Raw genomic sequence first — 22,749 nt, 5'->3', positions numbered from 1 at the left:
GGCAGAGGAACCAGAGATCAAATTGCCAACATCCACTGGATCATGGAAAAAGCAAGAGAGTTCCAGAAAAACATCTACTTCTGCTTTATTGACTATGCCAAAGCCTTTGACTGTGTGGATCACAATAAACTGGAAAATTCTGAAAGAGATAGGAATACCAGACCACCTGACCTACCTCTTGAGAAATGTATATGCAAGTCAGGAAGCAACAGTTAGAACTGGACATGGAACAACAGACTGGTTCCAAATAGGAAAAGGAGTACGTCAAGGCTGTATATTGTCACCCAGCTTATTTGACTTATATGCAGAGTGCATCATGAGAAACACTGGGCTGGATGAAGCACAAGCTGAAATCAAGATTGCCGGGAGAAATATCAATATCCTCAGATATGTAGATGACACCACCCTTATGGCAGAAAGTGATGAGGAACTAAAGAGCCTCTTGATGAAAATGAAAGTGGAGAGTGAAAAAGTTGGCTTAAAGCTCAATATTCAGAAAACTAAGGTCATGGCATCCAGCCCAATCACTTCATGGGAAATAGATGGAAAAACAGTGGAAACAGTGTCAGGCTTTATTTTGGGGGGTTCCAAAATCACTGCAGATGGTGATTGCAGCCATGAAATTAAAAGACGCTTACTCCTTGGAAGGAAAGTTATGCCCAGCCTAGACAGCATATTGAAAAGCAGAGACATTACTTTGTCAACAAAGGTCCATCTAGTCAAGGCTATGGTTTTTCCAGGAGTCATGTATGGATGTGAGAGTTTGACTATAAAGAGGGCTGACCGCAGAAAAACTGATGCTTTTGAACTGTGGTGTTGGAGAAGACTCTTGAGAGTCCCTTGAACTGCAAGGAGATCCAACCAGTCCATCGAATGGGAAATTGGTCCTGGATATTCATTGGAAGGAGTGATGTTAAAGCTGAAACTACAGTATTTTGGCCACCTGATGCAAAGAGCTGACTCATTTGAAAAAACCCTGATGTTGGGAAAGATTGAAGGCAGGAGGAGAAAGGGACGACAGTGGATGAGATGGTTTGGTGGCATCACTGACTCAATGGACATGAGTCTGGGAGTTGGTGATGGACAGGGAGGCCTGGTGTGCAGTGGTTTATGGAGTTGCAAAGAGTTAGACAAGACTGAGTGACTGAACTGAACTGAACTAAAATTCACTGAAGACTCATCATTTATTATTATTTCCCTGCTCTTGAATCCTGTGTTATTTGAAAAGACTTATTGACTGACAAACATATGAATGTAGAGCAAAGTCAACATGATATTTCACTGGTCAATATGTTTCAGACAGTTCTTACCAAAATCAAATTACTAAAAGATGATAAAATATGCTCTATGATATTTCTTTATTAAAACTATTCTATGTGATAACATTTAATGTCTTAAGTGGTGAAATGCCATCCTGATTTTTCTTGTTAGATTTATGTCACTCTGTTTCTGAAGAAAGTTAGAGGAGTTATCTCTTATGAGTGTAAAGCAATGTTATTTCAGGCGCTTTCCTCAAGGACTGCATATTTGCTAGCAAATAATTTTCCCAATTTGATTTATTACTGCTGCTGCTGTTAAGTCACTTCAGTCGTGTCTGACTCTGCGACCTGATAGATGGCAGCCCACAAGGCTCCCCCATCCCTGAGATTCTCCAGGCAAGAATACTGGAGTGGGTTGCTATTTCCTTCTCCAGTGCATGAAAGTGAAAAGTGAAAGTGAAGTCGTTCAGTCATGTCCGACTCTTAGCGACCCCATGGACTGCAGCCTACCAGGCTCCTCAGTCCATGGGATTTTCCAGGCAAAAGTACTGGAGTGGGTTGCCACTGCCTTCTCCATGATTTATTACACTTTGACTAATTAGTACATCTCTGTAGAGCTTTCACAAAAGAACATGATTCTCCGCTTGATGGTGAACTGATCTTTTCAGGATGATGGTGACTGAAGAATCCACTATTAACTCTGATTTGTGACATTTGCCTTGTAGAATCACAGAGAGAATATCCCCAAAATATGCCATTAGGATTTTTATTTCAAATGCTTCCAAACTAGAAGTAAAGTTTGCAACTTTGAGAAACAAACAAATAAATAAAAAAGATTTTTCTCTTTGAATACTTCAAAAATATGCTTGGGTAGTGTAGAATAATTCAATGGATAACAGAAATGTAAGGCAATGGAAAAGAACACATAGTTCTAAGAAGCTAGCCACTGAGTGAGTTGGGCTAAAAAGTAAAGAATGAGTTACAATATATAAAGTGAAAGCTATATGGAAACATATAATATGGTAAACAGAACCAGCCTGTGTCACTTGTTCAGCTGAGACAGTCTGAATCAGATCAGGCTATGTGAAAGCAGCCATATTCTATTTGTTTAAAAGCACTGTGGACTCAGCATCCATAATCTCATCTACAGTGATTAAACTTGGTATGATTTTTCACATACAAATCATTTTTATACAAAACTGCTTTTGTTTGGATAGCATGATATCATGTGGTTGACTCAAATGCCGATATTCCTCATATTTTTTTTTCATAAATCATGACCTCAGGAATGCTGGAAATAGGTCCAAGAGATACATACTCTGATAGAGGATACCAGGAAATCATGATCTATAGAAGAATATTTTAGATTTTGTTATATTTATTGGGTAGTTGATTTTGCATTCTTCTCATTTAAGTCTATATGCAAGTCTCCATGAGTATTGTCTCTCTCAAAAAATTCAGAGATTTTTTGCTAAAATAGAATCAATTTTCCATGTCAGCTCTTATCCAGCTTCCCATAGCTGCTCTGGATTCCAAAGTAACATTGCTACCAAACATGTTCAGCACGCTTATTTGACAGATATAGAAACTAAGACCCAAAGTTAATAACTTTTCAAAAGTCCTATAGTGGTGATTATATTTTTATTAAACTTAAAATTCTAAGTCTATATTTACAAAAATGAGGAAAGACTGTGAAGAAGGTGATGGGTATCCATACCACTTAGTGTGAGGTGATCCTTTTCCTCACAGGTCTTCTGTCTGAGGATTGATGTAATCACATATACAAAAATATTTTTTTTGGAATTTTTCATTAATATTTTTATTCTTTATTGTCTCCAACATCCCACACCCCAAATCCCTACACATAGCATTCTATCTCATCAAAAGTGAGCATACTTAGCTTTATTTGTTAGCTGTCATGTTACTTTTTTGATAGGCCAGAATAGGTGTCTCAAATATCCAAAGACAACTAGCCTAGTTCCCCTAAGTATGAAGCCTGGGTCATTTAGCTCCATTCCTGGCATTTTCATTTTGTTTAGAAAAAACAGTCCTAAAACTTTCACTGACCTTGTGCATGATATGATTCTCTGGATTTTTTGCTTAGAACATGACAAATTACCCATCACATACTCAAGGAAGTCATACAGCTGTTTCTCTTTTCTTTTCCAAACAATCCATACTTCACTAGCCTAGTACTGAAGTATTATACTCAGATATGTTTCTTTTTCATTGTTTTCCAGCTGTGATAAGTAATCTTATGTGAGCAGCAAGCAACAAAGAATACTAAGATGAAGAGTGGAGTTGAAAAAGAAACAGAAGACAAAGTGATTTCAATACATATACCCTTTTTTTTTTTGATCTAATGAAATATTAAGCACCAATACATTGTAAGCTGTTCAAAATGTGAAGAATGATCTTATGTATCTAAGCTGAGATTTCTGTTATAAATTGATAAAGGAAGTGATTCTGGGAAGAGTGAATTGGAGTGCATGTCCCCAACTTTCCTTCCAGTCCAATTAGCTACTACTTCCTAAGTTCCCTTCTGGTCAAATATTATTTTGGAGAATGTCCTCCCATATTAAGCCTTACTGAACCATGCTGCCAACAAGAGTCAATGAACCATTTGGCAAGAGTGGATAAGGGTAGGGAAGGGTCACATAATATCCAGAGAATGAACAGTGATTAGGTCTTATCATGTGATCAGTTTTCAGAATTGTGATCAGCAGGAAAGAAGTTGCAAAAAGACATAGAGAGGGTTAAGAATATATTATAGGAACTGGTTCAATTCAGTTCAGTTCAGTCACTCAGTCGTGTACTGCTCTCTGTGACCCCATGAATCGCAGCATGCCAGGCCTCCCTGTTCATCACCAACTCCCGGAGTTCACTCAGACTCACGTCCATCAAGTCCGTGATGCCATCCAGCCATCTCATCCTCTGTCGTCCCCTTCTTCTCCTGCCCCCAATCCCTCCCAGCATCAAAGTCTTTTCCAATGAGTCAACTCTTCGCATGAGGTGGCCAAAGTACTGGAGTTTCAGCTTTAGCATCATTCCTTCCAAAGAAATCCCAGGGCTGATCTCCTTCAGAATGGACTGGTTGGATCTCCTTGCAGTTCAAGGGACTCTCAAGAGTCTTCTCCAACACCACAGTTCAAAAGCATCAATTCTTCGGTGCTGAGCCTTCTTCACAGTCCAAGTCTCACATCCATACATGACTACTGGAAAAACCATAGCCTTGACTAGACGGACCTTAGTCGGCAAAGTAATGTCTCTGCTTTTGAATATACTATCTAGGTTGCTCATAACTTTTCTTCCAAGGAGTAAGTGTCTTCTAATTTCATGGCTGCAATCACCATCTGCAGTGATTTTGGAGCCTGAAAAAATAAAGACTGACACTGTTTCCACTGTTTCCCCATCTATTTGCCATGAAGTGATGGGACCGGATGCCATGATCTTTGTTTTCTGAATGTTGAGCTTTAAGCCAACTTTTTCACTCTCCTCTTTCACTTTCATCAAGAGGCTCTTTAGTTGCTCTTCGCTCTCTGCCATAAGGGTGGTGTCATCTGCATATCTGAGGTTATTGATATTTCTCCCAGCAATCTTGATTCCAGCTTGTGTTTCTTCCAGTCCAGCATTTCTCATGATGTACTCTGCATATAAGTTAAACAAGTAGGGTGACAATATACAGCCTTGATGTACTCCAGAGCTCCTCAAAACTAGTTTCTGTGGGGAACTTTATCATATCAAATCCAAAAGGATGGGAGGGCATTGGCTCCCTAACTTTCATGAAATACAATGCTGTAAAAGAGGACTGTGGGCTTTCCTGGTGGCTCGCTATAAAGAATTCACCTGCAATTCAGGAGACATGGGTTCAATCCCTTTGTTGGGACAATCCCCTGGAGAAGAAGATAGCAACCCACTGCAGTCTTCTTTCCTGGGAAATCCCATAGACAGAGGAGCCTGACAGGCTACAGCCCATGGGGCTACAAAAGAGTTGGACATGACTGAGGGACTAAGCAACCAACTACCCAACAACAAGAGAGGACTACACAATCAAAGCTCTAACTTGGGGTTTATAAATCCACCAGTCCAAATGGACAGCATAATGGGGAGAGAACTGCAAGATAAATATGTGATACCAATTTTCTTTTGTTTTCTTTTTCCAGTGTCTTCCATTGACATGTCAAACTAGAAAGCCAGTGAAGCTTATCAACATGCCAGGGCACACTCATGGTGGAGATGAGTAAAGAATGGTGGTGGAGAAGCTACCTGGAATAATGAGAGCAGATCTATTCATGTGGTGAGACACATGGACTGATTTTGAAACCATATTGCATTCTGAATATAAATCCAACTTGAAAATGACTTATTACCCTTTTAGTGCATTGCTGAATTTGGTTTAGGGATATTTTATTTGGGATTTTTACATATGTGATCATAAGAGTGAATTTTACTCATGCTAAATTTGTCAGATTTTGGAATCAATGTTAAATAAATTAAGGTTTGTAGTGCTCTCTCTTTTTCAATTTTCTGGAAAATTTTGGAAATGAATAATATTATTTATTCTTAAAGAATTTGGTATAATCATCTGCTTATGTCATCGGAGCTGGAGATTTCATTCTTTTGAAGTTTTCTGATTAGACATTTAACAAGTTATTGATAAAGATCTATTCAGATTTTATATTTCTTCTATTGGTAGGATATCTTTCCCTGTATATTAGCCTATTTTATTTGTTTTCCTTTATCTTGATAATTGTTATGATTTGTTGTTATTTGCTCTTAATGTCTGTTGAATATGGCATAAAGACTCCGTTTTCATTCCTGATATTGATTATATACATTTTATTTTTTTCTTGATTAGGGGCTTATACATTTTATTGTCTTTTCATATAACCAAATTTTAATTTCTTTGATTCACATTTCTATTTAATAAATATTTGCTCTTAAATTGTTTCCTTTCATACTTTCTTTGTATTTTTTATTCCTTTGCTGATTTCTAGTATAGAAAATCTGTTGTTGTTTTCATTTTCATTTAGTTCAAAATATTTTTGTTTTTCTTTTTATTTTTCTTCCATGCGTGGATTATTTTGAATTTAATTTCTAAAATTTTTCAATACATAAGACCCCCTTGTTACTTTTATTTCTTGCCTGAATCATATTCTGCATGACTTTAATAATGTGAAATTTGTTTAGACTTTGTTGTAGTTTGAATGTTTGTGTTCCCCTGAACATATAATTCCCCTGAAATTATATTGAAATCCTACTGCTTAGTGTGCTGATATTAAGAGATGGGGATTGGGGAAGTACTTAGGTCATGAGGGTGGAACCTTTATGAATGAAATTAGCACTCTTATAAAAGAGGTTCCAGGGAGCTTGCTAGTGCCTTTATGTCATGTGAAGATACGATAAGAAGTTTGTGTTCTGTTAAGAGAGACCTCATGAGACCATGCTGGTACCCTGATTTTGGACCTGCAGCCTCCAGAACTGTGAGAAAAAGCTTTCCATTGTTTAATAACTGCCTACTCTGTCATATTTGTTACAGCTGCCTTAGTGGATCAAGACAGACTTGCTTTAAATCCAGCACACGGTCATTTTTGTCTAAATTCTCCGTGTGCATTTGAAAAAAAGTCTGTGTTTCTAAGTGGTTGTTTTTTGCATATGCTTAATAAGTATCAGAATAAGGTCGGAATGGGAGAACCATGGAATTTAAACTTTTAATCTTATTGATTTCTACCTGATTGTTCTAAGGTTATTTATAAAATAAATTTACAAGCAAAGACTACTGGTTGTTATTTCCTAGTCCAAGGGATCTTCCACACCTAGAGACTGAACCCACATCTCCTGTTTCTCCTGCATTGGCAGGTGGATTCTTTACCACTGAGCCACTAGGGAAGGCCATATATACATGTATACACACACACACACACACACACACACACACACAACTGATTCACAATATTGCAAAAACCAATATTGTAAAGCAATTATCCTCCAATTAAAAATTTAAAAAAAAACTACCTCCAATCCATGTCCATTCTTAACAATTTCCAATTTCCTCCTTGTACTAAAATCTGACCATCTTCTTTAAATTTTTTTTCCCTTGGTACTTTCTGCCTACTTCTCTTTGAGTACTTGTGATAATGTACTATAATTTTTTTCTCCTCTTCTAGACTTCAATTCCTTAACAATCTTTTTCTCCTGAATGTTATGCAACATCTGCAAGATAGAACTGCTTAATTATGTTCGAATGGATAAATCCAGATACGTTTTCATGTTTTTTCTTCCTTTTCTCCTTCTACATCATCTTCACAATCCTGACTTCTTGCTTCTTCATTTTCGCTATACTAAGCAATGAATGCTAAAGTGAACAATAGTTTGCGTCTACTTAAAGAAACTTAAAGAAAGCTTCTAGTAGATCTCCATTTGGTAGAATGAGTTGACCAAACTACTTGGTGGACAAGCAGATCTTCATATAGGTTCTCTCCAGTGCCTCCTGTCCAGGTCTTGAATTGCTCCTGAGCTCCCACATACAGACTCTTCTGACAGGCAGTAGGAATATAGAACACATATTTTTTAAAAACATACAATTGTTTGTAACCAGTCAACCCTCTTCTTTGTTACAAAACACATTGCTTTCTTTGGGTTGGAATAAAAACTCATTCTTTTGCTAGAAAGGGAGTATGTTTTGGCAACCCAAGAATATACAAACAGTAAAGGACCATCTGAATCCCCAAAGTTCAAATTTTGGTAAAACCAAGTTTTAAGGCTGAATGTATTTTATCACATTGCACTTTGAAAATCAGTAATCCACATATGGCATATGTATCCTTGAATTACCTACAGTTCTCAATTAAGCAAACCATGGCATTCCCTAGCCATTATAAGTAAACATAGGTTATTGTAGTTTTAAATTATGCCACTTTCAAACATTTTTTGCTTTAGTCCTTGAAACATCAAATCTCTTTCATTTTCAATTTGCCTCTTTCAAACCAGTGCCCCATAGGAGGTGCCGTCCAAAAGTTGAAAGTCTCTTTATTTCTGCCAAGTCTAATTTAGATACCACTAAAGCTTCCAACAAGTGTACATGGGAGAATGAATTTGGGAAGAATTTTTAAAACAGAATAGTTTATGTCGGCAGCAGTTTGAAAAAAAAGGAAATGCTATTGAGAAATGAACTTTCACTAAACCAAAAATAAAAATGCTAAAAGTATATAATTATCTTGAATGGTAATAAGTTCTGGACGGTTATCCAAAATCTATAGATTAATTGAAGAACTATGTTTCTTTTTGAGTATGATATGGCCTTGAGTTAATGAACCGCAGCATCCATGATATGGCAGTTTGTACTGTATGGTATATTTTAAATGAAGCTTAAACAAATAAGGACTCACCATACTGCCCCAAGCAAATAAAATTTTACACAGCAGGAGGCAAACATTCTTAAAATAATTGGTCACGATAGGATATTATTTTTTTTTAAGTCTTACACAAAACATATCTCATGTCTTCTAAATTGGTTCTATAGATTTGAAAAAGGATCATGATCAAATTTGTGGCATGGAAAAGAGCAATTCTTTATAAAGAATATTAATTATCACTTCTATATTAATTGTACATAAAGTACAATTAATATAGAAGCCAAGGAAATTACACTGGATTTCTAATTTGATGAGAGTACAAACTTACTTTTGAATTAATTTCTGATATTGATTTAATCAGTAGATATTATTATGTACATAAAAATTATGAAAAACTTTGCAAAAAATACATTACTAAACCAAAGTACCATTTCTAGGATTTCTTTTCTTTCTTTTTATTTTTTTAATTTGGTTGAGAGAAGCAGGTATGAAGGTGGAGGAAGGGCCAGGAGAATAATATCATCTCTTATAAGATAAGAGTAAACTATCTTCATGATACTGGCTATGTTCTAAAACAGTTTGGGTCTATAAAGTTTTTTTGGTCCAGTTTCTCATCCTATGAATAAGAAAATAAGACCTATATAGAATGATCAGACCGTTTTTAGCACTGTTATATGCTAACATTTTGACATTTAGAACCAGGATTCATGAATGCAAGTCCATTTTAACTTAAATCCATATAGAGAGCTTAATGAAATAAAAACTAATCTATACTTCAAAAAAGTTATAAAATAGCCTTAAATCTTACTTGATATAAAATATACTTTGATTTTACATTGATCCAGCTACACTGGTGCCTAGAGCAATATTTCTCCAGAGCAAATTTTTTTTTTTTTTTCACAGTAAGAGGAAGCAAAGACATAAGAATAGGTAACGTGTAATTGTATTGCTTGTTTCTGAAACCTTGGGATAAAGTGACTAATGACATCAAATTTCAAGCAACACTTAAAATCTTTCCAGTAACCTTCCACCTGTTTCACTATGATGGCTATTTGCCTCAATATTAGTATTCAAAAAATGGTGACAACCCAGTACATTTGTGTTCTGACTACAAAGGAGACAGGCTGGATGTAAAATAAGAGGCTGTGAAGAGTTAAGGAAATGGAAACAGCAGAAAACCAGCAAAGTTGTGGAGCCCCATTAGGAAAAAGAGACCCACTCAGGGAAAGAAAATGGGTCAAATCCAAAGCAAGTTGTGGGGAATTCAGTTTAGTCTTAGGAGCTCAGTCATCAGTATCGAGAATCAACAAGTCCTGACTTAAGAATATTGCAAATGGCTTCAGAGGCTCACAATGGTGAAAAATGAATCAGGATTATTAAGTGAAACATGTAAAAACAAAAAAGCAAGTGTACTAAAAAACAGTGCTGGAAGGAAGGAATGCAGGATACAGTTCTTAGGAAACAGAAACAGGAATGAAAAAGGGAAGCAGGCTAAAAGGAGGTAGGGGTAGTTAGCTATGCTGTGAAAAGTAACATATTCCATTCCATTAATACGAAAGTCACAGACAAAAAATGACCTAATACGTGGCCTAGTCTTTCCCCAGAATTATTCATAGTACCTATCCCTCCATTATATGTTCACTTTTTGTTCTTAGGAGATATGACTATGCTTTTGAAACTTGGTTTTCAGGGAGACGACTATTGTTTTCTTATGCTTCTGGTCCATTGTATTTCCCACGAGATTTGGAGAATGATGAAAAGCTTTTTAGAATTACCCCAATCATTTCTCAATTCTACTTGCTTATCAAATTCTATTGATTCTACATCCATAATGTATTTTTTTTTCCATTTCATATCTTAAGTCCTTTTTTTTTTTTCTTCCAAACTGATCTCTGCTTCTCTAGTATTCTTCATTCTAATCCATTCTTCATGATATTGTCAGAATTATCTTCCTGAAGCACAGGTCAGGCTGAATCACTTACCTGGTCAAACTCACCTGATGAGTGCCTACTGCAGAAAAAATAAACAAGTTCTTTAATATGGAAACATAAATATTTCACAGTCCATCTATTAAGCAGTGTACCTTGTTTGTAGATTATACACTTCTTTTTCATTCTTCCATTATTTTCTTTCAAAATTTTATCTTTTCTCTGGAGAGTGCATATTGAACTCTTGCCTTCTCCAGTCAGTACTCTCAGATCACCTAATTGAAACATTCTCTTCTCCGGTTCCCTTAGCACAGTGCTTAGATATCTGTCATACTTTGTATTTTAACAACTTACTATAAACTAATATCATCTATCTTCCTTTGTAAATGCAGAACTGCCGGAAAAAAAAGAATCCTCAGATCAGAAGCTGTATCAGTTTCCTGGGCAAAAGATATCTGATGAGATGCTTGGGAACTTTTGCAAGAGCAAGAATGAAATAGGATGATATAATTTAGAGAGAGAGATGTGGGTCAGGGTCAAGAAAATAATTGTGTTTCCCTCGAATACTTATTAAAAAAAACACTCTGATGTAGAAAAGACTTTTCATATACTCAATGTGATAACTTGCTTCTTGCTTCATAGGTATTGATGAGCCCTGGTCTCTAGGTTATTGTCTCTATCTTATTGTTTTTAAATGGTTCTTGAAGAAATAGATCCCAGTGATGGAGGCTATATATATGTTCTCGACTACCTGGACCATCCCTCATTAAGATAGACTTGGCTTTCACTATGGCTGAGTAGTTTTTGATCCACAAAAACCAACCATTGGCTTCCAATATGGATTTTGTAGCTCACACAGACAAGAATGTTATGTGGTATCCAACCCACTGAACTGAACTCCTTACATTAGTAAGAGAAATGTACTGGAAGAGAACTTATTCTGAAATTGGATTTAATTTCTTTGTCTTTCACGTGTGTGCTAGCATTATAGACTTAGTAATGCTGCCTTTTATATAGCTTTGGTTATACTCACTAATGGAGAAGGAAATGGCAGCCCACTCCAGTGTTCTTGCCTGGAGAATCCCAGGGACGGGGAGCCTGGTGGGCTGCCGTCTATGGGGTCGCACAGAGTTGGACACGACTGAAGCGACTTAGCAGCAGCAGCGGCATACTCACTAAGGAAATCAATTCATATAAAAATGGACAGGTTACTGTAAGATTTACTACTCTTAATCATAAATTCAGAAGCAATTGACCATCCAGAACAGTGAAGCACATTAGAGGCTCATGTTTTAACAAGGAGAAAATAATTTGGGGAGTAAGTTAGCTCTTATAAGATCCAATATTGTTCTGGAATAATAGTGCTACTTTATTTAAATCTCAGAGTCAAAACTGACTGGCCCTTTCAAAAGTCAAAACAGTAGAAACTGTGTTTATGTCTTGGGGGGTGGTAAAGTAATGGATATAACAGCTCTAAGGGTCACCCCCAATGTCTTATAATGTTGGCTTCTCATCTTCATGTCTCTGCTTTCTGGTCATTTGAGTGTTTTTTTTTTTTTTTTTAATACATAATCATGGCCTAAAAATTGGAATCTGAGAATGCCTTCAAAGACAAACTAAAGAGCCTGTTGAGGAAGGTGAAAGAAGAGAGTGAAAAAGCTGGCTTAAAACTCAACATTAAAAAACTAAGATCATGGCATTTGGTTCCATCACTCATGGCAAGTAGATGGGGAAAAAGTGGAAACAGTGACAGATTTTATATTCCTGTGCTCCAAAATCACTGTGGATGGTGACTGCAGCCATGAAATTATAAGAAGTTTGCTCCTTGGAAGAAAAGCTATGACAAACCTACAAAACGTATTAAAAAGCAGAGACATTACTTTCCCAACAAAAGTCTGTCTAGTCAAAGCTATGGTTTTTCCAGTAGTCATGTATGGATGAGAGATTTGGGTCATAAAGAAGGCTGAGCATCAAAGAATTGATGCTTTCAAACTGTGGTGTTGGAGAAGACTCTTGAGACTCCCTATTATTATAAATTACATTTCGGTATTCTTGGGCTGAGTGTGTATGGAATCATGCAGCATGTATTCTTTGGTATTTTGTTCTTGTTATTTGACATTAGGTATTTAGGATCCCTTCATTTTTTTAGTATTGCTGTTTTGTTTAGCTATTAGTTCATTGTGTAAATATACTGCAATTTGTTTATCAATTATCCCGTTTATAGACAACTAAGTCATTTTCACTTTTAGGCTATCATGAATAAAGCTGATATACACAATATACATTTCCTTTTATCTTCAGAAAATACATAGGAATGGAATTGATTTAATACCTGATTCTTCTTTGAGTTCTTAGTCATCTCCCAAATCATGTTGTCTTAGTTTCAAGATGTACCTTCTCTCCTAGAAGAACTGAACACACCAATGAAGTATCTTGAAGATAGTAGTAGGCTGTGGATAATGTAGTGACGTGTAATAAACAGGTAGTATTCTAAGTACTGTAACTTCATAATACATTTTACTATCTAACAATGTTAGTTTCATGTCAGTGCTCTTTGGGAGGTATGGGCTTCCCTTGTGGCTCAGCTGGTGAAGAATCTGTCTGCAATGAGGGAGACTTGGGTTTTATCCCTGGGTTGGGAAGAATCCCTGGAAAAGGGAAAGGCTACCCACTCCAGTATTCTGGCCTAGAGGATTTCATGGACTCTATAGTCCACGGGGTCACAAAGAGTTGGACATGACTGAGCAACTTTCACTTTTATTTGTAAAAGGATTATTTGTCTGCCTTTTTTTTTCTTTTTAATATGAACAATAATTGACTGCTCTAGTTAAAAGAAATCTTACTGGTATATTATCAAGATTGAACTAAAGTTTTAGGTTGAATTTGTGAGAATTAACATACCACTGGATCTTCCTATCTAAAAAATAGGAAAGTTCTCTTTTCTGGCTTTCATTAGCATTTGAAAATTATCTTAATATGTATAATGCTCATTGCTTCTTAAACTAAAATTTCACTATTTTTATGTTACTTTTTGGTGTAAATTAGACAAAGCTGCTGTCACTTGTAGTCAGATGTTACTTGAAACAACAATAAGGTGAGGGGATTTCTATTAATCTGGTTTAAGTCTCTAACAAGATTTTTTACAGATGGATAATGGCTGTGCTTCCTAAATTTAGAATTTAAAAATTGTTGGTTAGAGGATAGAAAATTTGCATTGCAGACAAAGAGCTTTTCTTTGGGAAATCTGATTAAGAGCTAAGCTGTTTTATTTTTGATGTTCAATATTAGACAATTTAGATGATTTTGAAAGTCCCCAACTTAGATCAAATAGCAGGAAAAGGACCCAGGTGTTCAGAGAAGAAATTCATCAAAAAGAAATGAGATGTTTTGATTGGTGATCCAGGATCAGTGCCAAGACAGGGATTATTTTAGGGATAGGCTGGTGCCAAATAATTGTGTTGTTTTTTTTTTTTTTTAACCAGCCCCTTAGCATGATGTATATGCCCTTGGAAGAAAATTGGGTAAATGAGTAGGAATATATGGGGTCTATGGGTATCAGAGACAGAGAGAGAGAAAGAGATAGAAAGAGAGGAAAAGACAGAAAGCAAGTAATTCACAAAATCATAACACTGAACATGCAGAGAAACTTTGGCATATATAAAATAGTAACTGGAGACTGTTTCCAGCTCCAGCAGATGTGTGTAAATTCAAGCTCAAAAACTTAAGTAAGAGTAAACAAGACTGAATTGAATAATGGTGATTTATGTGATTAAAAAATATGATCTTTTATATCTGAAGATGGAGTCATGAAATGTATTGATAGAAATAACACATGGAACTTTTTAATATTTAAGAATTTGTTAAGAAATATATATTGCTTTTATAAAAATTAAAAAGTAATCTATACAATGAAAATTTAGTCAATAAAATATGTAGACAGTAAAAAAAACTCTTAATTCAAACTAATGGTACTAAAAATATTCATTTTTAACAATTTTGTGATTTTTTTTTTTAGAATTTATTACCTCTACATTTATAATACTTGGCAAACATGGGTTAATTTCTGTATATAACATAGCAAGCTTTTTGTTTTAACTTTAAAGAAGTATCTCAGGAAAATATCTATTTGAATATATACATAAAGTGATACTTTGTTATTGGTTACTTTATATTGAACTACATGTATTTTTAATTGACTTTACTAAAATGTCAAAATTCTAAATAAAGTACATGTTAGCCAAGCAGATTAATGTTTATTATGGAAGCTATAAGAAGATCATAAAGATGTTGGTAATTCTTGAGTGTTTTTCAAAAAGACTGAGTCTATTATGGCTTTGATTCTATAATCAATCATGAAATTCCACATCTAAAATCTGTAAGACCAAAGTGCAAATACATAGAATTCCTAGCAATTAGAGATTTCTTGTCATAACTCCAGGCCTACTTGATCCTATTCCCAACTAACATCAACCTCATATTCTATGACTTTGATCTTGACCTTGGCTCTTATTCATTGTACTTAGTTTATATATTTGGTATCTCCACTATTTGAAGCTTGTCTCTTTCTAGAGGATTATTACTTGACTTCAATACTTGGATCAAGGCTCCATGCTCTGTTGGGTAGAATGCCAATCACTGACACTTCACTATTTAGGAATTTCTGCCAGATCAGTACTTACATCCCTGTGGGGGAATGTGGGAGATATTCAGATTTTACTATATGGGGCCATATACAATTCACAAATGTAGAATAAAACTGGATTCAGAGCTGTAAAAACAAGAGTTAGTAAAACGTGCTTTAAGGTATTAAAAGTAATAAGGTTTTTAAAAAGGTCTTCTTTATTAAATGAGTGATTTAGCTTAAAGATATCAATAAAAATAATTGTTATTGAGATTAATAGATGTATAAAACTAGGTAGAATTTTACCAGGATGATTTTTTTTTTGAAGCAAACTAAATTGATGTGTTTTTTCTGTCAAAACTTCTTTGAAGAGATAAATCTGTAACATTTGATTGCTGAATAAATGGATCCAGATGATAGTAGCAGTTCCTGCCATGGAAGAAATGTGGCATGTGTGATGAAATGAAGCCTTGTGTGTGTATTAAAGTGAAGTGAAGTGGAGTCACTCAGTCGTGTCTGACTCTTTGCAACCCCATGGACTGTAGCCTACCAGGCTCCTTCGTCCATGGGATTTTCCAGGCAAGAATACTGGAATGGGTTGCCATGTACATCTTCTCTGTGTGTGTTAGCTTCTACTTATTTTTTAAAGAGAAAGGCTGAATGAACAAAGACTTGAATAAGAAAGGAAGAGCCAAGGTTGGAATGAGCTTAGAAGTAGAAAGAATGGTATGTATTATTTTATCGATCTAATTAATATGTCTCATGAGTTTTTGCATTGCTTGACAATACGGAAATGCCATATATATACAACACTTGCCATATGCCTTTATTTCTATGTAAATTCATCATTTTGCTAACTTCTTAAGGACTGACAATGAAGAGTTGCATTTATAGTTCTGTCATACACTTTAAAAATTTTCATGTTCAAATGTCTAAGCCACATTTTTTTTCTTCAAAGTAGATCCATTACTAAGTAAAATTCAGCACAAGAGATTCCTGGTCATCTATGAGAATTCTGTATCAGTAGCTATCATGTGTTTATCTGTAATTTCTATGATCCTATAATTAGAACACGTAAACGCCTCCTTAAGTTGGCATTGTTGCTTAATATATACAGTTGGACTTAAATTAGAAAATATTTTAAGATGAGATTCTCTGTTTCTCCCAAGGAAGAATATTAGTAAATAGTAAATATATATATATATATATATATATATCTCACCCTAAACCAACTAAATTCATTTGGCTTACATGGAATAAAATTCTGGTTTCTATCCAACAAGTTTCTGATTTGTTTTCACAGTTTAGTACTAGACTTGATATTCTACCTATAGATGACAAAGATTGCAGGGAAAATGTTTGCTGTATTTTTGCTTTATTTTTTAGAAAGTCTGTTTTAGATTTTTTCTTTATTGTCATAAGAAGATAATTTATACTTCTTTTATGGATAATAACATGTCTTATGCAACCAAGACTTTCTATTTATGCAACATTTTTTTGTTATAAACATGTATGCTATTAAGTATTCAACAGGTCCATCATTAGTAAACAGATTATAGAAAAACCAGCTTAGATTTTTATACCATTGTGTAAGCATTTTTGAAGTGGAGATGGACATTATTCAAGGAAAAAAAGATTTATGAATAGGTGAATATTAATACACTCTTTAACCTGTTCTGACATAGTATATTTATGAATAATCTCTTAAAACTAGATCTGAATTTGACTGACTCTTCAGAACTTGCCCATCTTTCATAAGCATCCTTAGGCTATTCTGGATGATCTTTTTAGCAAAGTACTTCCAAATCAAATGATCTACTCAAGGAATATAAAACTATCAGCATTAAGGAAGTTTTTTTTTTTTTTAACAAGTGTGGTATATCATAGTTCTGATCACAATTACCAACTTCTTTTTTAAAACACTTTGAGCTGAGCAGTTTTGAAAAATGTTGCTGATGAAGTACAAATGTATCTATAGATATTTTCCTGGAAGAAGGGAGTTAGAGCAAAAAAACCCTTGCATTTATAATGTTTAATGGGATCAGAAATAATAGATTTTAAATTCATACTAAAACTTAGTCTGTTTCTATCTCTTTGATATATTAGTAATTCAAGGCCAATTGGGCTAGTATTTCCTTTGGGAAATGCAGGTGATGGTTAATGGTTATCATTGTTGTTCAGTTGCTAAGTTGTGTCCAGCTGTTTGTGACCTCATGGACTACAGCATACCAGGCTTCCCTGTCCTTCACCGTCTCCCAGAGTTTGCTCAAATTCATGTCCATTGAGTCAGTTATGCTATCTAACCATTTCATCCTCTACTGCCCTCTTTTTTAGCAATTAATCTTTCTCAGAATCAGGGTCTTTTACAGTTAGTCAGCTCTCCCATCAGGTAACCAAAGTATTGGAGCTTCAGCTTCAGCATCAGTCCTTCCAATGAATATTCCAGGTTTATTTCCTTTAGGAGTGACTGGTTTGATATCCTTGTAGTCCAAAGGATTCTCATGAGTCTTCTCCAGCACCACAATTCTAAAACAAAAATTCTTTGGCACACAGCTTCCTTTGTGGTCCAACTCACATCCACACATGACTACTGGAAAAACCATAGCTTTGACCATATGGACCTTTGTTGGCAAAGTGATGTCTCTGCTTTTTAAAATGGTGCCGAGGTTTGTCATAGCTTTTCTTCTAAGGAGCAAGGATCTTTTAATTTCATGGCTGCTATTACCATCTGCAGTGACTTTGGAGCCCAATAAATTAAAATTTGTCACTGCTTCTACTTTTCCCCCTTCTATTTGCCATGAAGAGATGAGACTGGATGACATGATCTTAGTTTTTGAATGTTGAGTTTTAAGCCAGCTTTTTCACTTTCCTTTTTCACCCTTATCAAGAGGATCTTTAACGCCTCTTCATTTTTTGCCATTAGGGTGGTATGATCTACATATCTGAGTTTTTTTTTTTTTATATTTCTCCCTGAAATCTTGATTCCAGCCTGTGATTCTGGTGGCAGGAATACTGGAGTAGTTTGCCATTTCCTTCTCTAATGGACCACATTTTGTCAGAACTCTTCACTATGACACATCCATGTTGGGTAGCCCTCCATGGCATAGCTGGTATCTTCATGTGATACATGAAGGGTGATGGTTATATATATGGCAAAAAGCTTGAATATATGTAGGTAGTGAAGTTAAGTGTGAAATGTTAGGCGCTCAGTTCATCTGACTCTTTGTGACCCCTGGACTTTACCTCGCCAAGGCTCCTCTCTCCATGGAATTCTCCAGGTAAGAATACTGGGTTGCCATTCCCTTCTCCAGGGGATCTTCCCAACCAGGGGTCAAACTTGGGTTTCCTGCATTGCAGGCAGATTTTTTTTTTACCCATAAGCCACCAGGGAAGCTTGTATAAGTAAATACACATATAAACATGTTCTTAAATCAAATGACTACTCTGTCCACATTTTATGCCCTCAACATTTTATCATTGCATAAATATGGAAGAGCTCTCAATCTCTCTTCACTTAAGTGACTTAAACAGTATGGTTCATAAAGACTGTTGTCTTTCAAGTATGCTCTGGGTTAGTTAACTACATTTGAGCACAGCACTCATTTTGTCTCTTAACAGACTGTATCAAGAGGAGATTGGTTTTATTATTATGCTTATCAACATGGTATTGTATTTATTTTAAAACAGATTATGCCAGTTGTATTTGTTACTGTAACAAGTTATTGCAATTAATCAAATCCTACATAACTGGTGGAGTAGCAGTATGAGAAGAAAGCTATTTTTATATAAAGAAACAAGTTCAATATTTTAGAAAATTTTTACTAATTGTCTGCTGTCAAAAAGATATTCTTGAGACAAATGTAAAAGATTAGGAAATACATTTCAAAAATCTAGGGTGATTTTTGGATATTTCCCTGTGACTCTTTAAGGACTTATTTCAGTTTCAACTAACATTGGATATTGTAAGCTATAAACCATCAGTTCAGTTCAGTTCAATTGAGTCGCTCAGTCATGTATGATTCTTTGCAAACCCATGAATCGCAGCACGCCAGGCCTCCCTGTCCATCACCAACTCCCGGAGTTCACTCAGACTCATGTCCATCGAGTCCGTGATGCCATCCAGCCATCTCATCCTCAGCTGTCCCCTTCTTCTCCTGCCTCAATCCCTCCCAGCATCAGAGTCTTTTCCAATGAGTCAACTCTTCGCATGAGGTGGCCAAAGTACTGGAGCTTCAGCTTTAGCACCAGTCCTTCCAAAGAAATCCCAGGGCTGATCTTCAGAACGGACTGGTTGGATCTCCTTGCAGTCCAAGGGACACTCAAGCGTCTTCTCCAACACCACAGTTCAAAAGCATCAATTCTTCAGCGCTCAGCTTTCTTCGCAGTCCAACTCTCACATCCATGCATGACCACTGGAAAAACCATAGCCTTGACTAGATGGACCTTAATCGGCAAAGTAATGTCTCAGCTTTTGAATATACTATCTAGGTTGGTCATAACTTTTCTTCCAAGGAGTAAGAGTCTTTTAATTTCATGGCTGCAGATACCATATGCAGTCATTTTGGAGCCCCCCAAAATTAAGTCTAACACTGTTTCTACTGTTTCCCCATCTATTTCCCATGAAGTGATGGGACCAGATGCCATGATCTTCGTTTTATGAATGTTGAGTTTTAAGCCAACTTTTCACTCTCCTCATTTACTTTCATCAAGAGGCTTTTTAGTTCCTCTTAACTTTCTGCCATGAGGGTAGTGTCATCTGCATATCTGAGGTTATTGATATTTCTCCCAGTAATCTTGATTCCAGCTTGTGTTTCCTCCAGTCCAGTGTTTTTCATGATGTACTCTGCATATAAGTTAAATAAGCAAGGTGACTATATAGAGCCTTGACGTACTCCTTTTCCTATTTGGAACCAACCTGTTGTTCCATGTCCAGTTCTAACGGTTGCTTCCTGACCTGCATACAGATTCCTCAAGAGGCAGGTCAGGTGGTCTGGTATTCCCATCTCTTTGAGAACTTTCCACAGTTTATTGTGATCCACACAGTCAAAGGCTTTGGCATAGTTAATAAAGCAGAAATAGATGTTTTTCTGGAACTCTCTCGCTTTTTCCATGGTCCAGCGGATGTTGGCAATTTGATCTCTGGTTCCTCTGCCTTTTCAAAAACCAGCTTGAACATCAAGGAGTTCACGGTTCACATATTGCTGAAGCCTGGATTGGAGAATTTTGAGCATTACTTTACTAGCATGTGAGATGACTGCAATTGTGTGGTAGTTTGAGCATTCTTTTGCATTGCCTTTCTTTGGGATTGGAATGAAAACTGACCTTTTCCAGTCCTGTGGCCACTGCTGAGTTTTCCAAATTTGCTGGCATATTGAGTGCAGCACTTTCATAGCATCATCTTTCAAGATTTGAAACAGTTCAACTGGAATTCCATCACCTCCACTAGCTTTGTTCGTACTGATGCTTTCTAAGGCCCACTTGACTTCACATTCCAAGATGTCTGGCTCTAGATTAGTGATCACATCATCATGATTATCTGGGTCTTGAAGATCTTTTTTGTACAGTTGTTCTGTGTATTCTTGCCACCTCTTCTTAATATCTTCTGCTTCTGTTAAGTCCATACCATTTCTCTCCTTTATTGAGCCCATCTTTGCATGAAATGTTCCCTTGGTATCTCTAATTTTCTTGACTAGATCTCTAGTCTTTCCCATTCTGATGTTTTCCTCTGTTTCTCTGCATTGATCGCTCAAGAAGGCTTTCTTATCTCTTCTTGCTATTCTTTGGAACTCTGCATTCAGATGCTTATATCTCTGCTTTTCTCCTTTGCTTTTCACCTCTCTTCTTTTCACAGCTATTTGTAAGGCCTCCCCAGACAGCCACTGTGCTTTTTTGCATTACTTTTCCATGGGGATGGCCTTGATCCCTGTCTCCTGTACAATGTCATGAACCTCATTGCATAGTTCATCAGGCACTCTATCTATCAGATCTAGGCCCTTAAATCTATTTCTCACTTCCACTGTATAATCGTAAGGGATTTGATTTAGGTCATACCTGAATGGCCTAGCAGTTTTCCCTACTTTCTTCAATTTCAGTCTGAATTTGGTAATAAGGAGTTCATGATCTGTGCCACAGTGAGCTTCTGGTCTTGTTTTTGTTGACAGTATAGAGCCTCTCCATCTTTGGCTACAAAGAATATAATCAATCTGATTTTGGTGTTGACTATCTGGTGATATCAATGTGTAGAGTCTTCTCTTGTGTTGTTGGAAGAGGGTGTTTGCTATGACCAGTGCATTTTCTTGGCAAAACTCTATTAGTCTTTGTCCTGCTTCATTCCACATTCCAAGGCCAAATTTGCCTGTTACTTCAGGTGTTTCTTGACTTCCTACTTTTGCATTTCAGTCCCCTATAATGAGAAAGACATCTTTTTTGGGTGTTAGTTCTAAAAGGTCTTGTAGGTCTTCATAGAACCTTTCAACTTCAGCTTCTTCAGCATTACTGCTTGAGGCATAACCTTGGATAACTGTGATATTGAATGGTTTGCCTTGGAGATGAACAGAGATCATTCTGTCGTTTTTGAGATTGCATGCAAGTACTGCATTTCGGACTCTTTTGTTGACCATGATGGCTACTCCATTTTTTCTGAGTGATTCCTGCCCGCAGTAGTAGATATAATGGTCATCTGAGTTAAAGTCACCCATTCCAGTCCATTTTAGTTCACTGATTCCTAGAATGTCGCCATTCACTCTTGCCATCTCTCGAGCCAGCACACTTAAGCTATAAACCATAACAGTGGTTTATGAATGAAGCTGTCTGTTACTTCAGCCCATAAGCTTTGATTGTTAATTGGTCTAGATCTCATTAGATGAGAGGAAGCATCTATATTATGTCAAATTTCTTTTTTTTTTTAATCAAATAAATGAGATAGTTTAGGAGACTCAAGCTGCTGTTTTTAATTTATGGAAAGGCATTCAAAATAAACTGATGTAAAACAACATAGTAGACATGCATTATCTTTCATTCTATGATTCTTTCTTTCTTTCCTTCTTTACTTTCCTTCTCTCTCTCCCTATCTACCTTCTTTACTCTTCCTTCCTTCTTTCCTTTCTCTCTCCCTTCTCCTTCCTCCTCCTCTTTTCCCTCTCCCTCTCTCTCTTTCTATATAATTTCATTTCCCATCCAGTTACTCACAGTTCTTATTTGAAGCATTTCTATTTGCATCGTGTATTTAGATGTTATGCAAACTTAAATTATTATTCAAAATATGAAATTCTCTGTACTTTGTGATATTTTAAGAATAATTTTTGGCACATGCAAATATCCCTGTTAGAAATTAAACATAATAGAGAAATAAATAGCTAATAATATTTATATTGATTTATTTGGAAAAAAAACTTAAAAGATTTCCATTTTGGAATTTACAGAGATTGAATTATTAAAAATGGTAGAAAATGAGATTCTCTTGAATGTTAAATAAATGCTATTCCTGCTTCTTTGCTAAAACATTTGTGAGATACAAAACAATTGTCTCCAAAATAGAAAGATCACATAAGTGGGAAATCTCCAGGATCAGAAGTGATGGTATGTTC

This window comes from Ovis canadensis, chromosome 4 (assembly GCF_042477335.2).
Source record: "Ovis canadensis isolate MfBH-ARS-UI-01 breed Bighorn chromosome 4, ARS-UI_OviCan_v2, whole genome shotgun sequence".
In the NCBI taxonomy this organism is placed as follows: Eukaryota; Metazoa; Chordata; class Mammalia; order Artiodactyla; family Bovidae; genus Ovis; species Ovis canadensis.
This window is presented reverse-complemented; position numbering follows the sequence as displayed.